This window comes from Hypomesus nipponensis, chromosome 4 (assembly GCF_054491055.1).
Source record: "Hypomesus nipponensis isolate SF chromosome 4, ASM5449105v1, whole genome shotgun sequence".
Classification (NCBI taxonomy): Eukaryota; Metazoa; Chordata; class Actinopteri; order Osmeriformes; family Osmeridae; genus Hypomesus; species Hypomesus nipponensis.
In genome coordinates this window covers 617,501-625,000 of record NC_140364.1, presented here as the reverse complement: position 1 = coordinate 625,000, position 7,500 = coordinate 617,501, and the positions used below count along the sequence as shown (strand labels likewise).

The 7,500-nt window shown below is 47.2% G+C and overlaps 26 non-coding genes across 26 annotated transcripts; all 26 read right to left on the bottom strand.

Annotated features, from left to right (window-relative positions):
- Positions 1-22: 22 nt before the first annotated feature.
- LOC146293792 (5S ribosomal RNA) lies at positions 23-141 on the bottom strand. Its single transcript, XR_014755027.1, has one exon. It is a non-coding gene; the product is annotated as a 5S ribosomal RNA (ribosomal RNA).
- Positions 142-313: 172 nt separating this feature from the next.
- On the bottom strand, positions 314-432 carry LOC146293791 (5S ribosomal RNA). Its single transcript, XR_014755026.1, has one exon. It is a non-coding gene; the product is annotated as a 5S ribosomal RNA (ribosomal RNA).
- Positions 433-604: 172 nt separating this feature from the next.
- On the bottom strand, positions 605-723 carry LOC146293790 (5S ribosomal RNA). Its single transcript, XR_014755024.1, has one exon. It is a non-coding gene; the product is annotated as a 5S ribosomal RNA (ribosomal RNA).
- Positions 724-903: 180 nt separating this feature from the next.
- LOC146293789 (5S ribosomal RNA) lies at positions 904-1,022 on the bottom strand. Its single transcript, XR_014755023.1, has one exon. It is a non-coding gene; the product is annotated as a 5S ribosomal RNA (ribosomal RNA).
- A 172-nt stretch (positions 1,023-1,194) lies between these two features.
- LOC146293788 (5S ribosomal RNA) lies at positions 1,195-1,313 on the bottom strand. Its single transcript, XR_014755022.1, has one exon. It is a non-coding gene; the product is annotated as a 5S ribosomal RNA (ribosomal RNA).
- Positions 1,314-1,485: 172 nt separating this feature from the next.
- Positions 1,486-1,604, bottom strand: LOC146293787 (5S ribosomal RNA). The gene has a single exon (XR_014755021.1). It is a non-coding gene; the product is annotated as a 5S ribosomal RNA (ribosomal RNA).
- A 172-nt stretch (positions 1,605-1,776) lies between these two features.
- Positions 1,777-1,895, bottom strand: LOC146293786 (5S ribosomal RNA). The gene has a single exon (XR_014755020.1). It is a non-coding gene; the product is annotated as a 5S ribosomal RNA (ribosomal RNA).
- Positions 1,896-2,067: 172 nt separating this feature from the next.
- LOC146293785 (5S ribosomal RNA) lies at positions 2,068-2,186 on the bottom strand. Its single transcript, XR_014755019.1, has one exon. It is a non-coding gene; the product is annotated as a 5S ribosomal RNA (ribosomal RNA).
- Positions 2,187-2,364: 178 nt separating this feature from the next.
- LOC146293784 (5S ribosomal RNA) lies at positions 2,365-2,483 on the bottom strand. Its single transcript, XR_014755018.1, has one exon. It is a non-coding gene; the product is annotated as a 5S ribosomal RNA (ribosomal RNA).
- Positions 2,484-2,663: 180 nt separating this feature from the next.
- On the bottom strand, positions 2,664-2,782 carry LOC146293783 (5S ribosomal RNA). Its single transcript, XR_014755017.1, has one exon. It is a non-coding gene; the product is annotated as a 5S ribosomal RNA (ribosomal RNA).
- A 172-nt stretch (positions 2,783-2,954) lies between these two features.
- On the bottom strand, positions 2,955-3,073 carry LOC146293782 (5S ribosomal RNA). The gene has a single exon (XR_014755016.1). It is a non-coding gene; the product is annotated as a 5S ribosomal RNA (ribosomal RNA).
- Positions 3,074-3,245: 172 nt separating this feature from the next.
- LOC146293781 (5S ribosomal RNA) lies at positions 3,246-3,364 on the bottom strand. The gene has a single exon (XR_014755015.1). It is a non-coding gene; the product is annotated as a 5S ribosomal RNA (ribosomal RNA).
- Positions 3,365-3,536: 172 nt separating this feature from the next.
- On the bottom strand, positions 3,537-3,655 carry LOC146293780 (5S ribosomal RNA). Its single transcript, XR_014755013.1, has one exon. It is a non-coding gene; the product is annotated as a 5S ribosomal RNA (ribosomal RNA).
- Positions 3,656-3,833: 178 nt separating this feature from the next.
- Positions 3,834-3,952, bottom strand: LOC146293779 (5S ribosomal RNA). The gene has a single exon (XR_014755012.1). It is a non-coding gene; the product is annotated as a 5S ribosomal RNA (ribosomal RNA).
- A 180-nt stretch (positions 3,953-4,132) lies between these two features.
- Positions 4,133-4,251, bottom strand: LOC146293778 (5S ribosomal RNA). Its single transcript, XR_014755011.1, has one exon. It is a non-coding gene; the product is annotated as a 5S ribosomal RNA (ribosomal RNA).
- A 172-nt stretch (positions 4,252-4,423) lies between these two features.
- On the bottom strand, positions 4,424-4,542 carry LOC146293777 (5S ribosomal RNA). Its single transcript, XR_014755010.1, has one exon. It is a non-coding gene; the product is annotated as a 5S ribosomal RNA (ribosomal RNA).
- Positions 4,543-4,714: 172 nt separating this feature from the next.
- Positions 4,715-4,833, bottom strand: LOC146293776 (5S ribosomal RNA). The gene has a single exon (XR_014755009.1). It is a non-coding gene; the product is annotated as a 5S ribosomal RNA (ribosomal RNA).
- A 178-nt stretch (positions 4,834-5,011) lies between these two features.
- LOC146293775 (5S ribosomal RNA) lies at positions 5,012-5,130 on the bottom strand. Its single transcript, XR_014755008.1, has one exon. It is a non-coding gene; the product is annotated as a 5S ribosomal RNA (ribosomal RNA).
- A 180-nt stretch (positions 5,131-5,310) lies between these two features.
- On the bottom strand, positions 5,311-5,429 carry LOC146293774 (5S ribosomal RNA). Its single transcript, XR_014755007.1, has one exon. It is a non-coding gene; the product is annotated as a 5S ribosomal RNA (ribosomal RNA).
- Positions 5,430-5,605: 176 nt separating this feature from the next.
- Positions 5,606-5,724, bottom strand: LOC146293773 (5S ribosomal RNA). The gene has a single exon (XR_014755006.1). It is a non-coding gene; the product is annotated as a 5S ribosomal RNA (ribosomal RNA).
- Positions 5,725-5,896: 172 nt separating this feature from the next.
- On the bottom strand, positions 5,897-6,015 carry LOC146293772 (5S ribosomal RNA). Its single transcript, XR_014755005.1, has one exon. It is a non-coding gene; the product is annotated as a 5S ribosomal RNA (ribosomal RNA).
- A 180-nt stretch (positions 6,016-6,195) lies between these two features.
- On the bottom strand, positions 6,196-6,314 carry LOC146293771 (5S ribosomal RNA). Its single transcript, XR_014754403.1, has one exon. It is a non-coding gene; the product is annotated as a 5S ribosomal RNA (ribosomal RNA).
- A 172-nt stretch (positions 6,315-6,486) lies between these two features.
- On the bottom strand, positions 6,487-6,605 carry LOC146293770 (5S ribosomal RNA). Its single transcript, XR_014755004.1, has one exon. It is a non-coding gene; the product is annotated as a 5S ribosomal RNA (ribosomal RNA).
- Positions 6,606-6,785: 180 nt separating this feature from the next.
- LOC146293769 (5S ribosomal RNA) lies at positions 6,786-6,904 on the bottom strand. The gene has a single exon (XR_014755002.1). It is a non-coding gene; the product is annotated as a 5S ribosomal RNA (ribosomal RNA).
- A 172-nt stretch (positions 6,905-7,076) lies between these two features.
- Positions 7,077-7,195, bottom strand: LOC146293768 (5S ribosomal RNA). Its single transcript, XR_014755001.1, has one exon. It is a non-coding gene; the product is annotated as a 5S ribosomal RNA (ribosomal RNA).
- A 180-nt stretch (positions 7,196-7,375) lies between these two features.
- On the bottom strand, positions 7,376-7,494 carry LOC146293767 (5S ribosomal RNA). The gene has a single exon (XR_014755000.1). It is a non-coding gene; the product is annotated as a 5S ribosomal RNA (ribosomal RNA).
- Positions 7,495-7,500: the final 6 nt, after the last annotated feature.

The window sequence follows — 7,500 nt, the reverse complement described above, 5'->3', positions numbered from 1 at the left end:
TTTCTAAGTGAATGAGCAAAAGAGCATACAGCACCTGGTATTCCCAGGCGGTCTCCCATCCAAGTACTAACCAGGCCCGACCCTGCTTAGCTTCCGAGATCAGACGAGATCGGGCGTTGCCAGGCTGGTATGGCCGTACGAAATAAGTTGACAACCATAGGCTACTTATCCATATACAGATTTAGCAATTGACAATGCAAGGTGGTCTCTCTCTCTCTCTCTCGTGTCAAAATGAAAACAGCTTCCAGCCCCTTTCATGAAGGACTACTTGTGCATATTGCAAGATTTCAGTTTCTAAGTGAATGAGCAAAAGAGCATACAGCACCTGGTATTCCCAGGCGGTCTCCCATCCAAGTACTAACCAGGCCCGACCCTGCTTAGCTTCCGAGATCAGACGAGATCGGGCGTTGCCAGGCTGGTATGGCCGTACGAAATAAGTTGACAACCATAGGCTACTTATCCATATACAGATTTAGCAATTGACAATGCAAGGTGGTCTCTCTCTCTCTCTCTCGTGTCAAAATGAAAACAGCTTCCAGCCCCTTTCATGAAGGACTACTTGTGCATATTGCAAGATTTCAGTTTCTAAGTGAATGAGCAAAAGAGCATACAGCACCTGGTATTCCCAGGCGGTCTCCCATCCAAGTACTAACCAGGCCCGACCCTGCTTAGCTTCCGAGATCAGACGAGATCGGGCGTTGCCAGGCTGGTATGGCCGTACGAAATAAGTTGACAACCATAGGCTACTTATCCATATACAGATTTAGCAATTGACAATGCAAGGTGGTCTCTCTCTCTCTCTCTCTCTCTCTCGTGTCAAAATGAAAACAGCTTCCAGCCCCTTTCATGAAGGACTACTTGTGCATATTGCAACATTTCAGTTTCTAAGTGAATGAGCAAAAGAGCATACAGCACCTGGTATTCCCAGGCGGTCTCCCATCCAAGTACTAACCAGGCCCGACCCTGCTTAGCTTCCGAGATCAGACGAGATCGGGCGTTGCCAGGCTGGTATGGCCGTACGAAATAAGTTGACAACCATAGGCTACTTATCCATATACAGATTTAGCAATTGACAATGCAAGGTGGTCTCTCTCTCTCTCTCTCGTGTCAAAATGAAAACAGCTTCCAGCCCCTTTCATGAAGGACTACTTGTGCATATTGCAAGATTTCAGTTTCTAAGTGAATGAGCAAAAGAGCATACAGCACCTGGTATTCCCAGGCGGTCTCCCATCCAAGTACTAACCAGGCCCGACCCTGCTTAGCTTCCGAGATCAGACGAGATCGGGCGTTGCCAGGCTGGTATGGCCGTACGAAATAAGTTGACAACCATAGGCTACTTATCCATATACAGATTTAGCAATTGACAATGCAAGGTGGTCTCTCTCTCTCTCTCTCGTGTCAAAATGAAAACAGCTTCCAGCCCCTTTCATGAAGGACTACTTGTGCATATTGCAAGATTTCAGTTTCTAAGTGAATGAGCAAAAGAGCATACAGCACCTGGTATTCCCAGGCGGTCTCCCATCCAAGTACTAACCAGGCCCGACCCTGCTTAGCTTCCGAGATCAGACGAGATCGGGCGTTGCCAGGCTGGTATGGCCGTACGAAATAAGTTGACAACCATAGGCTACTTATCCATATACAGATTTAGCAATTGACAATGCAAGGTGGTCTCTCTCTCTCTCTCTCGTGTCAAAATGAAAACAGCTTCCAGCCCCTTTCATGAAGGACTACTTGTGCATATTGCAAGATTTCAGTTTCTAAGTGAATGAGCAAAAGAGCATACAGCACCTGGTATTCCCAGGCGGTCTCCCATCCAAGTACTAACCAGGCCCGACCCTGCTTAGCTTCCGAGATCAGACGAGATCGGGCGTTGCCAGGCTGGTATGGCCGTACGAAATAAGTTGACAACCATAGGCTACTTATCCATATACAGATTTAGCAATTGACAATGCAAGGTGGTCTCTCTCTCTCTCTCTCGTGTCAAAATGAAAACAGCTTCCAGCCCCTTTCATGAAGGACTACTTGTGCATATTGCAAGATTTCAGTTTCTAAGTGAATGAGCAAAAGAGCATACAGCACCTGGTATTCCCAGGCGGTCTCCCATCCAAGTACTAACCAGGCCCGACCCTGCTTAGCTTCCGAGATCAGACGAGATCGGGCGTTGCCAGGCTGGTATGGCCGTACGAAATAAGATGACAACCATAGGCTACTTATCCATATACAGATTTAGCAATTGACAATGCAAGGTGGTCTCTCTCTCTCTCTCTCTCTCTCGTGTCAAAATGAAAACAGCTTCCAGCCCCTTTCATGAAGGACTACTTGTGCATATTGCAAGATTTCAGTTTCTAAGTGAATGAGCAAAAGAGCATACAGCACCTGGTATTCCCAGGCGGTCTCCCATCCAAGTACTAACCAGGCCCGACCCTGCTTAGCTTCCGAGATCAGACGAGATCGGGCGTTGCCAGGCTGGTATGGCCGTACGAAATAAGTTGACAACCATAGGCTACTTATCCATATACAGATTTAGCAATTGACAATGCAAGGTGGTCTCTCTCTCTCTCTCTCTCTCTCTCGTGTCAAAATGAAAACAGCTTCCAGCCCCTTTCATGAAGGACTACTTGTGCATATTGCAACATTTCAGTTTCTAAGTGAATGAGCAAAAGAGCATACAGCACCTGGTATTCCCAGGCGGTCTCCCATCCAAGTACTAACCAGGCCCGACCCTGCTTAGCTTCCGAGATCAGACGAGATCGGGCGTTGCCAGGCTGGTATGGCCGTACGAAATAAGTTGACAACCATAGGCTACTTATCCATATACAGATTTAGCAATTGACAATGCAAGGTGGTCTCTCTCTCTCTCTCTCGTGTCAAAATGAAAACAGCTTCCAGCCCCTTTCATGAAGGACTACTTGTGCATATTGCAAGATTTCAGTTTCTAAGTGAATGAGCAAAAGAGCATACAGCACCTGGTATTCCCAGGCGGTCTCCCATCCAAGTACTAACCAGGCCCGACCCTGCTTAGCTTCCGAGATCAGACGAGATCGGGCGTTGCCAGGCTGGTATGGCCGTACGAAATAAGTTGACAACCATAGGCTACTTATCCATATACAGATTTAGCAATTGACAATGCAAGGTGGTCTCTCTCTCTCTCTCTCGTGTCAAAATGAAAACAGCTTCCAGCCCCTTTCATGAAGGACTACTTGTGCATATTGCAAGATTTCAGTTTCTAAGTGAATGAGCAAAAGAGCATACAGCACCTGGTATTCCCAGGCGGTCTCCCATCCAAGTACTAACCAGGCCCGACCCTGCTTAGCTTCCGAGATCAGACGAGATCGGGCGTTGCCAGGCTGGTATGGCCGTACGAAATAAGTTGACAACCATAGGCTACTTATCCATATACAGATTTAGCAATTGACAATGCAAGGTGGTCTCTCTCTCTCTCTCTCGTGTCAAAATGAAAACAGCTTCCAGCCCCTTTCATGAAGGACTACTTGTGCATATTGCAAGATTTCAGTTTCTAAGTGAATGAGCAAAAGAGCATACAGCACCTGGTATTCCCAGGCGGTCTCCCATCCAAGTACTAACCAGGCCCGACCCTGCTTAGCTTCCGAGATCAGACGAGATCGGGCGTTGCCAGGCTGGTATGGCCGTACGAAATAAGATGACAACCATAGGCTACTTATCCATATACAGATTTAGCAATTGACAATGCAAGGTGGTCTCTCTCTCTCTCTCTCTCTCTCGTGTCAAAATGAAAACAGCTTCCAGCCCCTTTCATGAAGGACTACTTGTGCATATTGCAAGATTTCAGTTTCTAAGTGAATGAGCAAAAGAGCATACAGCACCTGGTATTCCCAGGCGGTCTCCCATCCAAGTACTAACCAGGCCCGACCCTGCTTAGCTTCCGAGATCAGACGAGATCGGGCGTTGCCAGGCTGGTATGGCCGTACGAAATAAGTTGACAACCATAGGCTACTTATCCATATACAGATTTAGCAATTGACAATGCAAGGTGGTCTCTCTCTCTCTCTCTCTCTCTCTCGTGTCAAAATGAAAACAGCTTCCAGCCCCTTTCATGAAGGACTACTTGTGCATATTGCAACATTTCAGTTTCTAAGTGAATGAGCAAAAGAGCATACAGCACCTGGTATTCCCAGGCGGTCTCCCATCCAAGTACTAACCAGGCCCGACCCTGCTTAGCTTCCGAGATCAGACGAGATCGGGCGTTGCCAGGCTGGTATGGCCGTACGAAATAAGTTGACAACCATAGGCTACTTATCCATATACAGATTTAGCAATTGACAATGCAAGGTGGTCTCTCTCTCTCTCTCTCGTGTCAAAATGAAAACAGCTTCCAGCCCCTTTCATGAAGGACTACTTGTGCATATTGCAAGATTTCAGTTTCTAAGTGAATGAGCAAAAGAGCATACAGCACCTGGTATTCCCAGGCGGTCTCCCATCCAAGTACTAACCAGGCCCGACCCTGCTTAGCTTCCGAGATCAGACGAGATCGGGCGTTGCCAGGCTGGTATGGCCGTACGAAATAAGTTGACAACCATAGGCTACTTATCCATATACAGATTTAGCAATTGACAATGCAAGGTGGTCTCTCTCTCTCTCTCTCGTGTCAAAATGAAAACAGCTTCCAGCCCCTTTCATGAAGGACTACTTGTGCATATTGCAAGATTTCAGTTTCTAAGTGAATGAGCAAAAGAGCATACAGCACCTGGTATTCCCAGGCGGTCTCCCATCCAAGTACTAACCAGGCCCGACCCTGCTTAGCTTCCGAGATCAGACGAGATCGGGCGTTGCCAGGCTGGTATGGCCGTACGAAATAAGATGACAACCATAGGCTACTTATCCATATACAGATTTAGCAATTGACAATGCAAGGTGGTCTCTCTCTCTCTCTCTCTCTCTCGTGTCAAAATGAAAACAGCTTCCAGCCCCTTTCATGAAGGACTACTTGTGCATATTGCAAGATTTCAGTTTCTAAGTGAATGAGCAAAAGAGCATACAGCACCTGGTATTCCCAGGCGGTCTCCCATCCAAGTACTAACCAGGCCCGACCCTGCTTAGCTTCCGAGATCAGACGAGATCGGGCGTTGCCAGGCTGGTATGGCCGTACGAAATAAGTTGACAACCATAGGCTACTTATCCATATACAGATTTAGCAATTGACAATGCAAGGTGGTCTCTCTCTCTCTCTCTCTCTCTCTCGTGTCAAAATGAAAACAGCTTCCAGCCCCTTTCATGAAGGACTACTTGTGCATATTGCAACATTTCAGTTTCTAAGTGAATGAGCAAAAGAGCATACAGCACCTGGTATTCCCAGGCGGTCTCCCATCCAAGTACTAACCAGGCCCGACCCTGCTTAGCTTCCGAGATCAGACGAGATCGGGCGTTGCCAGGCTGGTATGGCCGTACGAAATAAGTTGACAACCATAGGCTACTTATCCATATACAGATTTAGCAATTGACAATGCAAGGTGGTCTCTCTCTCTCTCTCTCTCTCGTGTCAAAATGAAAACAGCTTCCAGCCCCTTTCATGAAGGACTACTTGTGCATATTGCAAGATTTCAGTTTCTAAGTGAATGAGCAAAAGAGCATACAGCACCTGGTATTCCCAGGCGGTCTCCCATCCAAGTACTAACCAGGCCCGACCCTGCTTAGCTTCCGAGATCAGACGAGATCGGGCGTTGCCAGGCTGGTATGGCCGTACGAAATAAGTTGACAACCATAGGCTACTTATCCATATACAGATTTAGCAATTGACAATGCAAGGTGGTCTCTCTCTCTCTCTCTCGTGTCAAAATGAAAACAGCTTCCAGCCCCTTTCATGAAGGACTACTTGTGCATATTGCAAGATTTCAGTTTCTAAGTGAATGAGCAAAAGAGCATACAGCACCTGGTATTCCCAGGCGGTCTCCCATCCAAGTACTAACCAGGCCCGACCCTGCTTAGCTTCCGAGATCAGACGAGATCGGGCGTTGCCAGGCTGGTATGGCCGTACGAAATAAGTTGACAACCATAGGCTACTTATCCATATACAGATTTAGCAATTGACAATGCAAGGTGGTCTCTCTCTCTCTCTCTCTCTCTCTCGTGTCAAAATGAAAACAGCTTCCAGCCCCTTTCATGAAGGACTACTTGTGCATATTGCAAGATTTCAGTTTCTAAGTGAATGAGCAAAAGAGCATACAGCACCTGGTATTCCCAGGCGGTCTCCCATCCAAGTACTAACCAGGCCCGACCCTGCTTAGCTTCCGAGATCAGACGAGAACGGGCGTTGCCAGGCTGGTATGGCCGTACGAAATAAGTTGACAACCATAGGCTACTTATCCATATACAGATTTAGCAATTGACAATGCAAGGTGGTCTCTCTCTCTCTCTCTCGTGTCAAAATGAAAACAGCTTCCAGCCCCTTTCATGAAGGACTACTTGTGCATATTGCAACATTTCAGTTTCTAAGTGAATGAGCAAAAGAGCATACAGCACCTGGTATTCCCAGGCGGTCTCCCATCCAAGTACTAACCAGGCCCGACCCTGCTTAGCTTCCGAGATCAGACGAGATCGGGCGTTGCCAGGCTGGTATGGCCGTACGAAATAAGTTGACAACCATAGGCTACTTATCCATATACAGATTTAGCAATTGACAATGCAAGGTGGTCTCTCTCTCTCTCTCTCTCTCTCTCGTGTCAAAATGAAAACAGCTTCCAGCCCCTTTCATGAAGGACTACTTGTGCATATTGCAACATTTCAGTTTCTAAGTGAATGAGCAAAAGAGCATACAGCACCTGGTATTCCCAGGCGGTCTCCCATCCAAGTACTAACCAGGCCCGACCCTGCTTAGCTTCCGAGATCAGACGAGATCGGGCGTTGCCAGGCTGGTATGGCCGTACGAAATAAGTTGACAACCATAGGCTACTTATCCATATACAGATTTAGCAATTGACAATGCAAGGTGGTCTCTCTCTCTCTCTCTCGTGTCAAAATGAAAACAGCTTCCAGCCCCTTTCATGAAGGACTACTTGTGCATATTGCAAGATTTCAGTTTCTAAGTGAATGAGCAAAAGAGCATACAGCACCTGGTATTCCCAGGCGGTCTCCCATCCAAGTACTAACCAGGCCCGACCCTGCTTAGCTTCCGAGATCAGACGAGATCGGGCGTTGCCAGGCTGGTATGGCCGTACGAAATAAGTTGACAACCATAGGCTACTTATCCATATACAGATTTAGCAATTGACAATGCAAGGTGGTCTCTCTCTCTCTCTCTCTCTCTCTCGTGTCAAAATGAAAACAGCTTCCAGCCCCTTTCATGAAGGACTACTTGTGCATATTGCAACATTTCAGTTTCTAAGTGAATGAGCAAAAGAGCATACAGCACCTGGTATTCCCAGGCGGTCTCCCATCCAAGTACTAACCAGGCCCGACCCTGCTTAGCTTCCGAGATCAGACGAGATCGGGCGTTGCCAGGCTGGTATGGCCGTACGAAATAAG